The following is a 9,771-nucleotide window of genomic DNA, read 5'->3' as shown; positions in this document are numbered from 1 at the left end:
TCTGGCCAGGCGCCTGCGGGCTTGCCTGTTAGCTGCCCGGGAGCTGCGTTGTCCTCTGACGCAGTAGCTCCTGGGCGGCTGCATGGTGAATCTGCAGTGTGTAAAGAAGCGGGCGGCTGACGGGACACGTTTCGGAGGACAGCGTGTGTTCATCTTCACCACTCCCGAGTCAGTGCAGAGGTGGTGCCGGTGAGCTGAGCCTAAATATAATTGGGCATTTCAAATTGGGAGAAAATAACAAAAATAACAACTAAATTTATAAAAAAAAAGGGCTTGTTGCCAGGAGGTTCCCAGGTTCAAATCCCAGCCACTGACTCACTGTGTGTGACCCTGAGCAAGACACTTAACCTCCTTGTGCGCCGTCCTTCAGATGAGATGTAAAACAAACACGGTCCTATTGGAAGTGACTCTGCAGCAGCAGCAGTTGTTGATCCATAGTTTATGCATAGGATAAAAGCATAATCAAATCAAATTAATCATTGATTTGTAATAATATTATGTAACAGATAGCTTATCAATATTTCAGACTGCTGGACTATTTTATTGTAAAACCAACCTGTTTAACAGCGCAAGAAAAACAAATCTATACATACAAAATAGTTTGATATCCTTGATCCCATTCTACAGCAGCCACTCCAGCCAGTCTCATTAAACCCAGTCATGGGCAGGGCTGCCCAGCTGCTGAACTCTGAGCTCCCCCAGACAGACTCTTTATAATGGTGAATTACTCCATTCAAGACTGGTAATGGGTTTGAAAAGACTTGAAGGTCAATCGGCAGTCTCTGGTAGAAGCCAGTGCACAATTTAGCAGCTAATTCAAATCGCAATGTTTCTAAGGAGCAGAAAAAAAACAACAATGTGGGATCTTAGCCCTCTCTGTTTAAATGGCTTTGTTCTATCAGTCATCTTTTTAGTTTGATTAACCTATGCTTGTGTCGTTGCCATAGTGGTGTACAATGATGCCTCTCTCAAAGGTCAGCTCACTTCCACTTTTAACAGACCTTCAGTGTCAAGGTCACCGCACTGTTAAGACCAGAGTTTTGTTGGTCCGTTGACTGGACATATTAGAGATGGTTTCGCTATTTTTTTTTCTTTCTTTGTTTGGATTTTAAAAATTATTATTCATGAAAGACTTTGTTGAAAACCAACAAAATAAGGGAAAAAAAAAAAAAAACATTGAAATGTCTTGAAGTAACACGGGTTCTAGAGTTGTGGGTATAGCCAGTATGCCAAACAGCTTTGAATTTGTAGATTATAGCTCGTCCATGAGGACACGCCAGTGAGCGCTCAACTGTATGAAGTGCACACCCCAGGAACTCGGAGCTCAGGTAAGGATCGTTCCTGTCTAGACACGGGCACGCCCACGTCACGGGCACGCCCACCGCACCGTTCCTCTCCCTCAGAACTGCACAGCAGACTACGTTTGTTTTTTGAAACAGGAAAAGCGTTCGTTGCGGCCTCTGTACCGCGCATTCATTGCGCGCAGTCTGCGTGTGCTGTCTGTGTTCATCCACCAGGGCCAGTTTTCATAAAGCGCTGCTAGCGCGGTTTCAAAAACAGCATTTTAAGATTTTAGGATAGAAGGGTAACGTTTAGTAGAAATCCACGTCTAACGACCACAGAGCTCTAGACGATAGCTTTAGTACAGAACCATATATTTTCGTATTACTGCAAATTAAAATACAGGGATCAGTTTTCTCACAAAGACATTAATTGAGGACAGATATAAAATAGGTTAACCAATAAATCTCAGAATTCAGAAAGGACTTTCATATGTAAATGTTCAGAGGGCTTATAGATTACAGCATGTCTGGATTATCAAAGGGGTGGTTTAACAAATTTAGGAATGCTGTGTTAGTGACTTCACACTGACGTCAATATGAGCAAACTCAAAGTGGAGCAGTAAACGGCCCTGCTATTTCGCTGTAATTAATCTGAAAACGCACTGCTGTAGTTTTAATTATTAGCTATACAAAGTTTCCGCTTTGTTCAGATAGCATGGCAAAAAAAAAGGGTTTTGAAAGCAGCACGGTGACTTGCAGCTGAATCTTCTAAGAACGCAGCGACACCGGGCGTTCTGAGGAGCAGCTCCAATCCTAATCCATTGTGACCACAGAACAGTGACCGGCGGGGCGAGGCTTTCCCCCTGTGTCCTCTGCCTTCAAGATGAGGCTCTGGCGCTGTGTTATGGCAGGGCGTGGTGAGGCAGTTTGGGGGCTCTGGGTGGGCAAATAAGTCCATGGATCCATGCATGATAGATCCGAGGGGGTTGTTCCCCACAAATTAAAACAAATGATGCTAACTGTTTTTGGTTTTTTTGCAATGAGGTACACAAAGCAGAGTTTAAAATGTACTGGCAGGTTGGATCCTGGGAACAGACTGTACCGCATTGTCCCTGCTAGGCTCCCGTACACCAAAGAGTCGTTTATCAATGGCAGCCCCGACCTCTACTTCAACTCTGGCGGCCTCTCCTCCGCTCAAGGCGTGACAGGGGACCGCGTACAATTCGTATTTGGTGCACGTTGTTGTACGCAGCTTTTATTGGAAATAATATGCCAGCTACTACGAGACTTTGATAATTAGACCTCAGCACCGCTCGGAATACCTTGCAGTCACCTGTCGCAGTATTTAGAAAAAACTGACAATCCTGCCAATCATACAGCGCCACAATTGCACTGATGCGCTTGCGCAGTGTGGCTCATAATGAGGGGCTAATGGATTATAAAACTCCAAAGCATGTGCCTGGCTTCAGAAAACAGAGGCTGCAGATAGAAACGAGGAGGCACTCAGAGTTCATGTCGGAAGCTGCTGTTTTTTGAAAGCGGTCAAACATCTGGTAATTTTACAAAACTAGAAACAGACAACTGTTCTCTATTCGAAACCCTCTCAAGCACTCTGTGTGTTTTTGTTTGCTCAATTTTTCTCTTTAAAAAGAGTTAAAGAACAGAGAAAATCCTTTGAAAATATGTCCCTGTGTCTAATGTATTCACGCAATTAACCACACAATTATCAAGCATTTTCATAAGAAAGTTAGTTTCGGTATGTTAATAAAGCACATGCAGGTATCAGGTTTTGGTATGTTGTTAATAAAGCACATGCAGGTATCAGGTTTTGGTATGTTAATAATAAAGCACATGCAGGTATCAGGTTTTGGTATGTTAAAGCACATGCAGGTATCAGGTTTTGGTATGTTAAAGCACATGCAGGTATCAGGTTTTGGTATGTTGTTAATAAAGCACATGCAGGTATCAGGTTTTGGTATGTTGTTAATAAAGCACATGCAGGTATCAGGTTTTGGTATGTTGTTAATAAAGCACATGCAGGTATCAGGTTTTGGTATGTTGTTAATAAAGCACATGCAGGTGTCAGCCGCCAGACCCCTCTGCATAATTTTTGAGAAATAACATCCTTTTGAGATGTTTTCAGCTGTATATCATGTATTATGCATTTCTCTCTATTTGAAGTATTATGGATTTCCTTGTTGTTACTGCATCTTGTAAAGCGCTTTGTGATGGTGCTCCACTATGAAAGGCGCTATATAAAATAAAGACTGATTGATTGATTTTCTCTTTAGACACTGTGACAGGCTGGCGAGTGGATTGAGGCTCAGAGACAGAGTAAAGGCAAAAAGAAAGTTCTTTATTAAACAAAAAATAATCAAATAAATAGGCACAAGGGCCAAAAGAATGAGGTTCAAACAGAAATAATCAAAAATAAACTTACAAGTAAACGGTCAGGTTCCAGGTCTTTAAAAGATACTCCTTTAATTCTAAACACAAAACTCTGCAACACAAAAATAAACTCCCAAACAAAGGAACACACTCCAAACAGAAAAACACACACTCCTCCCAGCCAGGGCCTCTCCCCTGGCTTTTATCCCCTGTGGCTGGAGCCCAATTAATCAATAATTATTCAATTAGAGCTCCAGCCACATTCTCACATGTTTTTCGGGCAGGGAGGAATTTAACCCCCTCGCTGCCAGTTCCAAACATATTCATATAGACGGGGAGTTCCCCGTCACAGACACATTCAATGCAACCATGAGCTAAAAACTGACCCCACTTTCAAATACATCGTCGAGCAAAACTTTACCATGTAATAATCAGAATTGTCTCTCGCCATTCATTTCAACCAGGTGAGTTTTGTCAGCAGTACAGCGCTGTCTTGTTTTCCTTTTCTTAATGAGGTATTATCGGTATTACATGAGAAATCCCATTCCACACACACTGGTGTAATACATACTGCTCAGCCAAGCGCTGACAAATGAAACATGCATCTTACGCACATAAAGAGGGGAGGAGGGTTGCGAGATTAGCAATGCATGCATTCGATAGAATTTGCTTAGGATTTAGAGAAAAAAAAAAACCCTATACTAGAAGTGTGTGTCGTTACCAGGGCATCAGAAGCGTAGCTGTAACTCCACTGTTTGTTTTCAAGCACGCTTTCCCTTGATAAAGTCCGAAACGTTGGGAAGCATAGCATGTTATTAGAAGAAATAATTACAATGACAGTGGACGGGCCAGCTTGATACGTGTGAGAATATCGTGAACACACAACGCGCTCTAGAATCTTCCCATATAGAATCTCGATGCGTCGATAAAGTTCTCTCTGTTACAAGCTTGGCATTAGCAAATGTAAAGCCTTGTTTCCGTGCCCAGGCTCAGCGGTTGTGGTGCAATACAATTCCTCAGGTTACATTTTGCTGGGAAACGATAGTGAATAATGGCTGAGTAAATTGCCAGATAAAGAATTTACAAGCAGTTGATAAAAGGCCAGCAGTCAGAACACCGACCCCACACTTCGCTCAAGGCGGGTTTTAGTTTGCAAAGCACATTAAATAAAGGAAACAATTCCTGGAGTTTGAATGCAGGCCTATATTTAGCCGTCGCTGTAGAAATTGCTTCGCCCCTATCGGACCCACGTATCGTTATAAGTTAATAATTCCATTAAAACAAACAGGGCCGTGAGCGGCAATTTCTTCATCAAAGCGCCCTTTCCAAGATTAAACTTTGATAAGAACTTCAAAGAGGAAAGCGAGAGAGGAAAGCGGAGCGGCAGACCATGCACATGATTGCGCTTTACATTCTGCTTTAAAGTCAAAACAAAAAAGTAAGTACTGATTCTATAAATGAGACGAGGTAAACAAAGTATTCAATGTGATTATTGATTATGTGTATATAATCTCAGAAAGCGTTTTTAAAGGGCACCGCGGCATGGATGCAGAGACGCAAACATTGCTTTTCAATAAAACCTTCACACTTCTGAACATCACTGAAGTCAGACAGTGCTATGTCTTTGAGATTCAACAGTCCAGCCTATAACGCATCCCCCAGGCTTCCTCTACACAAAGGCAGTAGCCGATGGGCCGAGGTGTGTAGCTTTTGTCGCGAATCTCTAAACACAACCTACCCGAGGCTTAACCGCTGGTCTGCTCTTCTCAACAAGACACTGGAATACCTGGGGTCGTGACCCTTCTAACGCCAGGCACTGACCTACAAGTAAACACTGAGTCGACCCCTCTTCAAATCTATATAGCAAAGCTCTCAAAGAGACAAAACAGCGGGTCTCAGCCCAGCTCCCTCCCTGGTTATACACGCCTTTGCACAGACACCTTTGTACACCTGCACCGCCTCCTGAGCAAGCAATAAAACACGGATATTTACGACCTGTCTCGGTTCACATAAACCTAGACTCTCTCTCTCTCTCTCTCTCTCTCTCTCTCTCTCTCTCTCTCTCTCTCTCTCTCTCTCTCTCTCTCTCTCTCTCTATCTCTCTCTCTCTCTCTCTCTCTCTCTCTCTCTCTCTCTCTCTCTCTCTCTCTATATATATATATATATATATATATATATATATATATATATATGACGTCTGTCGTCCAAAATTGTGTAGCTCACGTTTCAATTTAACTGTCCCTTATCACAATTTTATGGTAGTAAAACGATTATTCTATCTATCTATCTATCTATCTATCTATCTATCTATGCATTAAGATATCTCATTAGATACATTCAATCGCTATAAAAGTCGATCTGCCTGTATTGTAAATGCATTCTATAAGGCAGCAAATGCCAGCTTTATATTTAGATTTCATTAATAAAATGTATGAACGCAAATGAAGAGTGATCGTGCCATGCTCCCGTTTTTAAACAGTTGTCTAAATTACATGTTTTGTTGATTGTTTTTGTTGTTGCCGTGGGTCTGGCCAATAGAAATTGACTTGGAAAGCATCTTGAATGTTACCGTGAAGAAAACGTAGCCTAAAAATGATGACTGTGTTAAGAATGCAAAGCATGGCATTTCTTAAATAATCTGTCAAAGCCATCTCAGAAGGCAAGCTGTGGCTGTGAATTTAATATATTAAAAAATAAACTAACAACCCCTTTTCTAGTGTGGGCTGAAGCATCCAACCTTTCGGTGATCTCTTGAAGGACCAAGCGTTTCTCAGTGGCATGCTCCACCAGGACCAGGTGTTTTTTGGCTGTATTTGATTCTCTTTCTGTAAAAATGCACTAAAAATGTATTTGTTGCAGTGACATCTTGGAATTTGTGTCCATGTTTTCCGAACACTCTGGGAAACGTTATAAAGTACTTCAGAGACCATAAAAGCTTCTTTCTTTTTTCAACACTATACTTTGTATTTAGCTTAATTTCTTAAAAAAAATGTTAAATATTTTCTTATTATTATGTATTCCGTTTAGTGTTTCCAAAGAGATACATGTATAACAATGTGTTATTCTATTACCTGAGGGAACTTACAATATTTCCTGAATGTTTTGTTGAAAAATATCGCGGGGGATAGAAGGTAAAAAATGACTAGCCATTGTTTGTATTTCTGAACTGCAGCTTGGCACTGTTGTTTGTGTTTGGCAGAAAGGGCATTGTGTAATGGGGGTATAGCTCAGTGGTAGAGCATTTGACTGCAGATCAAGAGGTCCCCGGTTCAAATCCGAGTGCCCCCTTTTTTTTTCCTTAATGAAAATACTAAATATAAGTTAACATTTGTGATTTAAGCTATGAAGAAAAAATGTAGTAATATATAACACAATTTCCTTCCTGGGTAGTAAGTGTTATTTCCTAATTGCTTATGCCTCAACAGTATAGAAAATGGCTATTATTCCCCACAAACTTTGCTTTTGTGACCAGGACAGTGATATTTCAAAATATCACTATTTCCAATTTAAATTTACAGTATAATCGTAAATCTCGAAAAACTACTCACTTCTAAATCTTTTGTAGTCATTTTTGTATTACTTTAGTATAAATACATGTTAATTTCGATTCATATGTTGTTTTTTTCTGACTTTTATGTGAACGAAAAGACACAAATTCGCCAGTTTTCTCAAAGGAAATAGTGATATTTTGAAATGTACCTGTCCTGGTCACAAAAGCAAAGTTTGTGGGGAATAATAGCCATTTTCTATACTTTTGAGGCATAAGCAATTAGGAAATAACACTTACTACCCAGGAACAAAAAAAAAAAAAAAAAATTGTTACACAGTGTTATCCTTCCTGCAGTTTGATGTTTAGCCTCTCTGTGCTTTCCTGCTCTCTATGAGGGGTATTTGAAATCTGCCTGTTCACAATGAACTGGCCCATAAGTGTTGAGACATGTGTGCCAGGGAGCTGCTGCACACATAAGGAATGAAGGAGACCAGGTGTGTAACAAGGATGACACAGGAGGCAAGACAATGAAGAATAAACTGCCTTCAATAACGCTGATGTGCTGCTCCTTAATAAAGAAATAAGAATTCATTCAGGAATATACAAATTCCTCATGTAAAAAAATGTATCTTAAATTGAGATAACTTTATCTTTCTCATATATATGTTATAACCTCAGTGAGATAAAGAAGACTCACACACTCAGTCTTCCATCTATTTGAGGTGCAGACATGTTAATATATACAATTGAATTGAAAGAATGGTTGCACAATCAGAAGTACTTTCCTTTCATTTCAAGCAAGATAAAAAGTCAGTTGTCTCAGTCCAGTGTGTTTGAAGTGTGTGTTTCCCAGCGGTTGAGGCAGGCAGACAGGCAGGTGAGAGGCAGAGAGGGAGGCACAGAGACACAGGCACTCAGGATTTATTCACACTCACACTCACGTGACGCTACCAGCTATGGGAACTCATGGAGGACATACAGCCGAGTGTACAAAAAGCAAAGCAAAACATCCAGAAACTACAAATAAAAGTTCCAGTGAAGGTGGCGTGTGCTACTCCTCTAAACGGAGGCCCCGCTCACACAAGTCCTGTGGCTTTGCACAGTCAAAAATATAAAGGCAGACTCCACACAGACACAAACAGCCTGATTTTAAAAGAGGGAAAATAAGAACTAGCTCACGCAGTGATTTCCAAAAGCTGATGTGGGTCACTGAGATTATGGGTTTCTATTAAACGAGTCGTGTAAACACTGAGTGAACCTTCAACACATCTAAATTAAGTGATTTGGAAACATTGAAATCACTTTGCAATTTAGTTATTAGTTTGCCCCTTTTTGTAAATCATGCTGAAAGTGTATATAATACACATCTCTGCAATATTGTGCTTCAGGCTTTACTGTTCATCTTGTTTAATATGTTGTCTAGTGGATCATAAATAAATAGAAATACATACAGTTACAGTTTTTCAGTCCGCACTCCACTTGAACATTTTTTTTTTTTTTTTACTTTTATTTATTTTATTTTTTTGGTTTTATATAATACAGCAAGCTAATATTCCGATTGAAGTAGGCTACAAGATTTTTTAATTAAAAAGTTGTTGTTTGTTGAAATTAATCAGCTTTCATTTACAGTTTTACAGTTGTCATTACATCATTCATTGAGCAAAAGTTGGTGCGTGCGTAATAAATCAATCAGGCCTTGATACAATACACAACCCTAGTCTGTGCTGAAATAAATCATACGGTTTTCTAAGAGAGAAGCCACAGTGTGTCAGAATGGCCGAGTGGTCTAAGGCGCCAGACTCAAGGACTCTGTCTTTCCAAAGAATTGGGTGTTCTGGTCTCCATAAAATGGAGGCGTGGGTTCAAATCCCACTTCTGACAATTTTGTTATACTTGTTTTAATAGGAATAAATGTGTTCATAATAAAGGAAATCAAAAATTGTGCAGTCCATTTAATAGGAATAATTGTGTTCATTTTAATAGGAATAAATGTGTTCATTTTACTATAAAAAGATTCACTAAGAAGTCACTAAAAATATTTTGAATCCAAATATGTGTTATTTAACTTGATTGTTTTAATATTCCAAATAACATATTACTTTGAAAAACCTCTCTGTCAGCCACTGGATCGTAGTCTCAGGCTGGAGTGCGGACCATTGAGAACAGTAAACGATCTATTACTGGAAGCAGCTCAAATGTGAAGTGCCCTCGTTTAATATGCTATAGCAGGATCGACTTCACCTGCTGTTTACATTTCCTAACACGTTATGAGGACGAATACAAAGTTTGACACTTTCCTTGTAAGTGGGAGTAAACACAAGTTCTTTTCAGGTGTAATGCCTTTACTTAAGCTCAGTCTAGACCAGCGGAGTGCATATCACGAGACTATATTCTTATATTAGTCAAGCCCTAATTAAAGTGTTCCTAAATTGTTTTAACAGTACCAATGATCAATTTGAAATTTGCTTACTGATTTAAACAAACAACTGAACACTTGTAGGCCTACTTTGATGGTTTCTTTATGCGTTTCTACCATTGAGATACGCACTCAGAATGTGTTCCCTTCTTCCAGTTTCTCGTGTGATAGAAAAGTAAGTTTAGGCATGCGCA

The 9,771-nt window shown here is 39.9% G+C and overlaps 2 non-coding genes across 2 annotated transcripts; both read left to right on the top strand.

Moving 5' to 3' along the window:
- The first annotated feature begins 6,887 nt into the window (after positions 1–6,887).
- trnac-gca lies at positions 6,888–6,959 on the top strand. Its single transcript has one exon. It is a non-coding gene; the product is annotated as a tRNA-Cys (tRNA).
- A 1,969-nt stretch (positions 6,960–8,928) lies between these two features.
- Positions 8,929–9,042, top strand: trnal-caa. Its single transcript has 2 exons — positions 8,929–8,966; positions 8,994–9,042. It is a non-coding gene; the product is annotated as a tRNA-Leu (tRNA).
- Positions 9,043–9,771: the final 729 nt, after the last annotated feature.

The sequence above is a fragment of the Polyodon spathula genome, chromosome 2, assembly GCF_017654505.1.
Source record: "Polyodon spathula isolate WHYD16114869_AA chromosome 2, ASM1765450v1, whole genome shotgun sequence".
Classification (NCBI taxonomy): domain Eukaryota; kingdom Metazoa; phylum Chordata; class Actinopteri; order Acipenseriformes; family Polyodontidae; genus Polyodon; species Polyodon spathula.
Note: the sequence above shows the minus strand (reverse complement) of the source record. Positions and strands in the feature narration are given on the sequence as shown.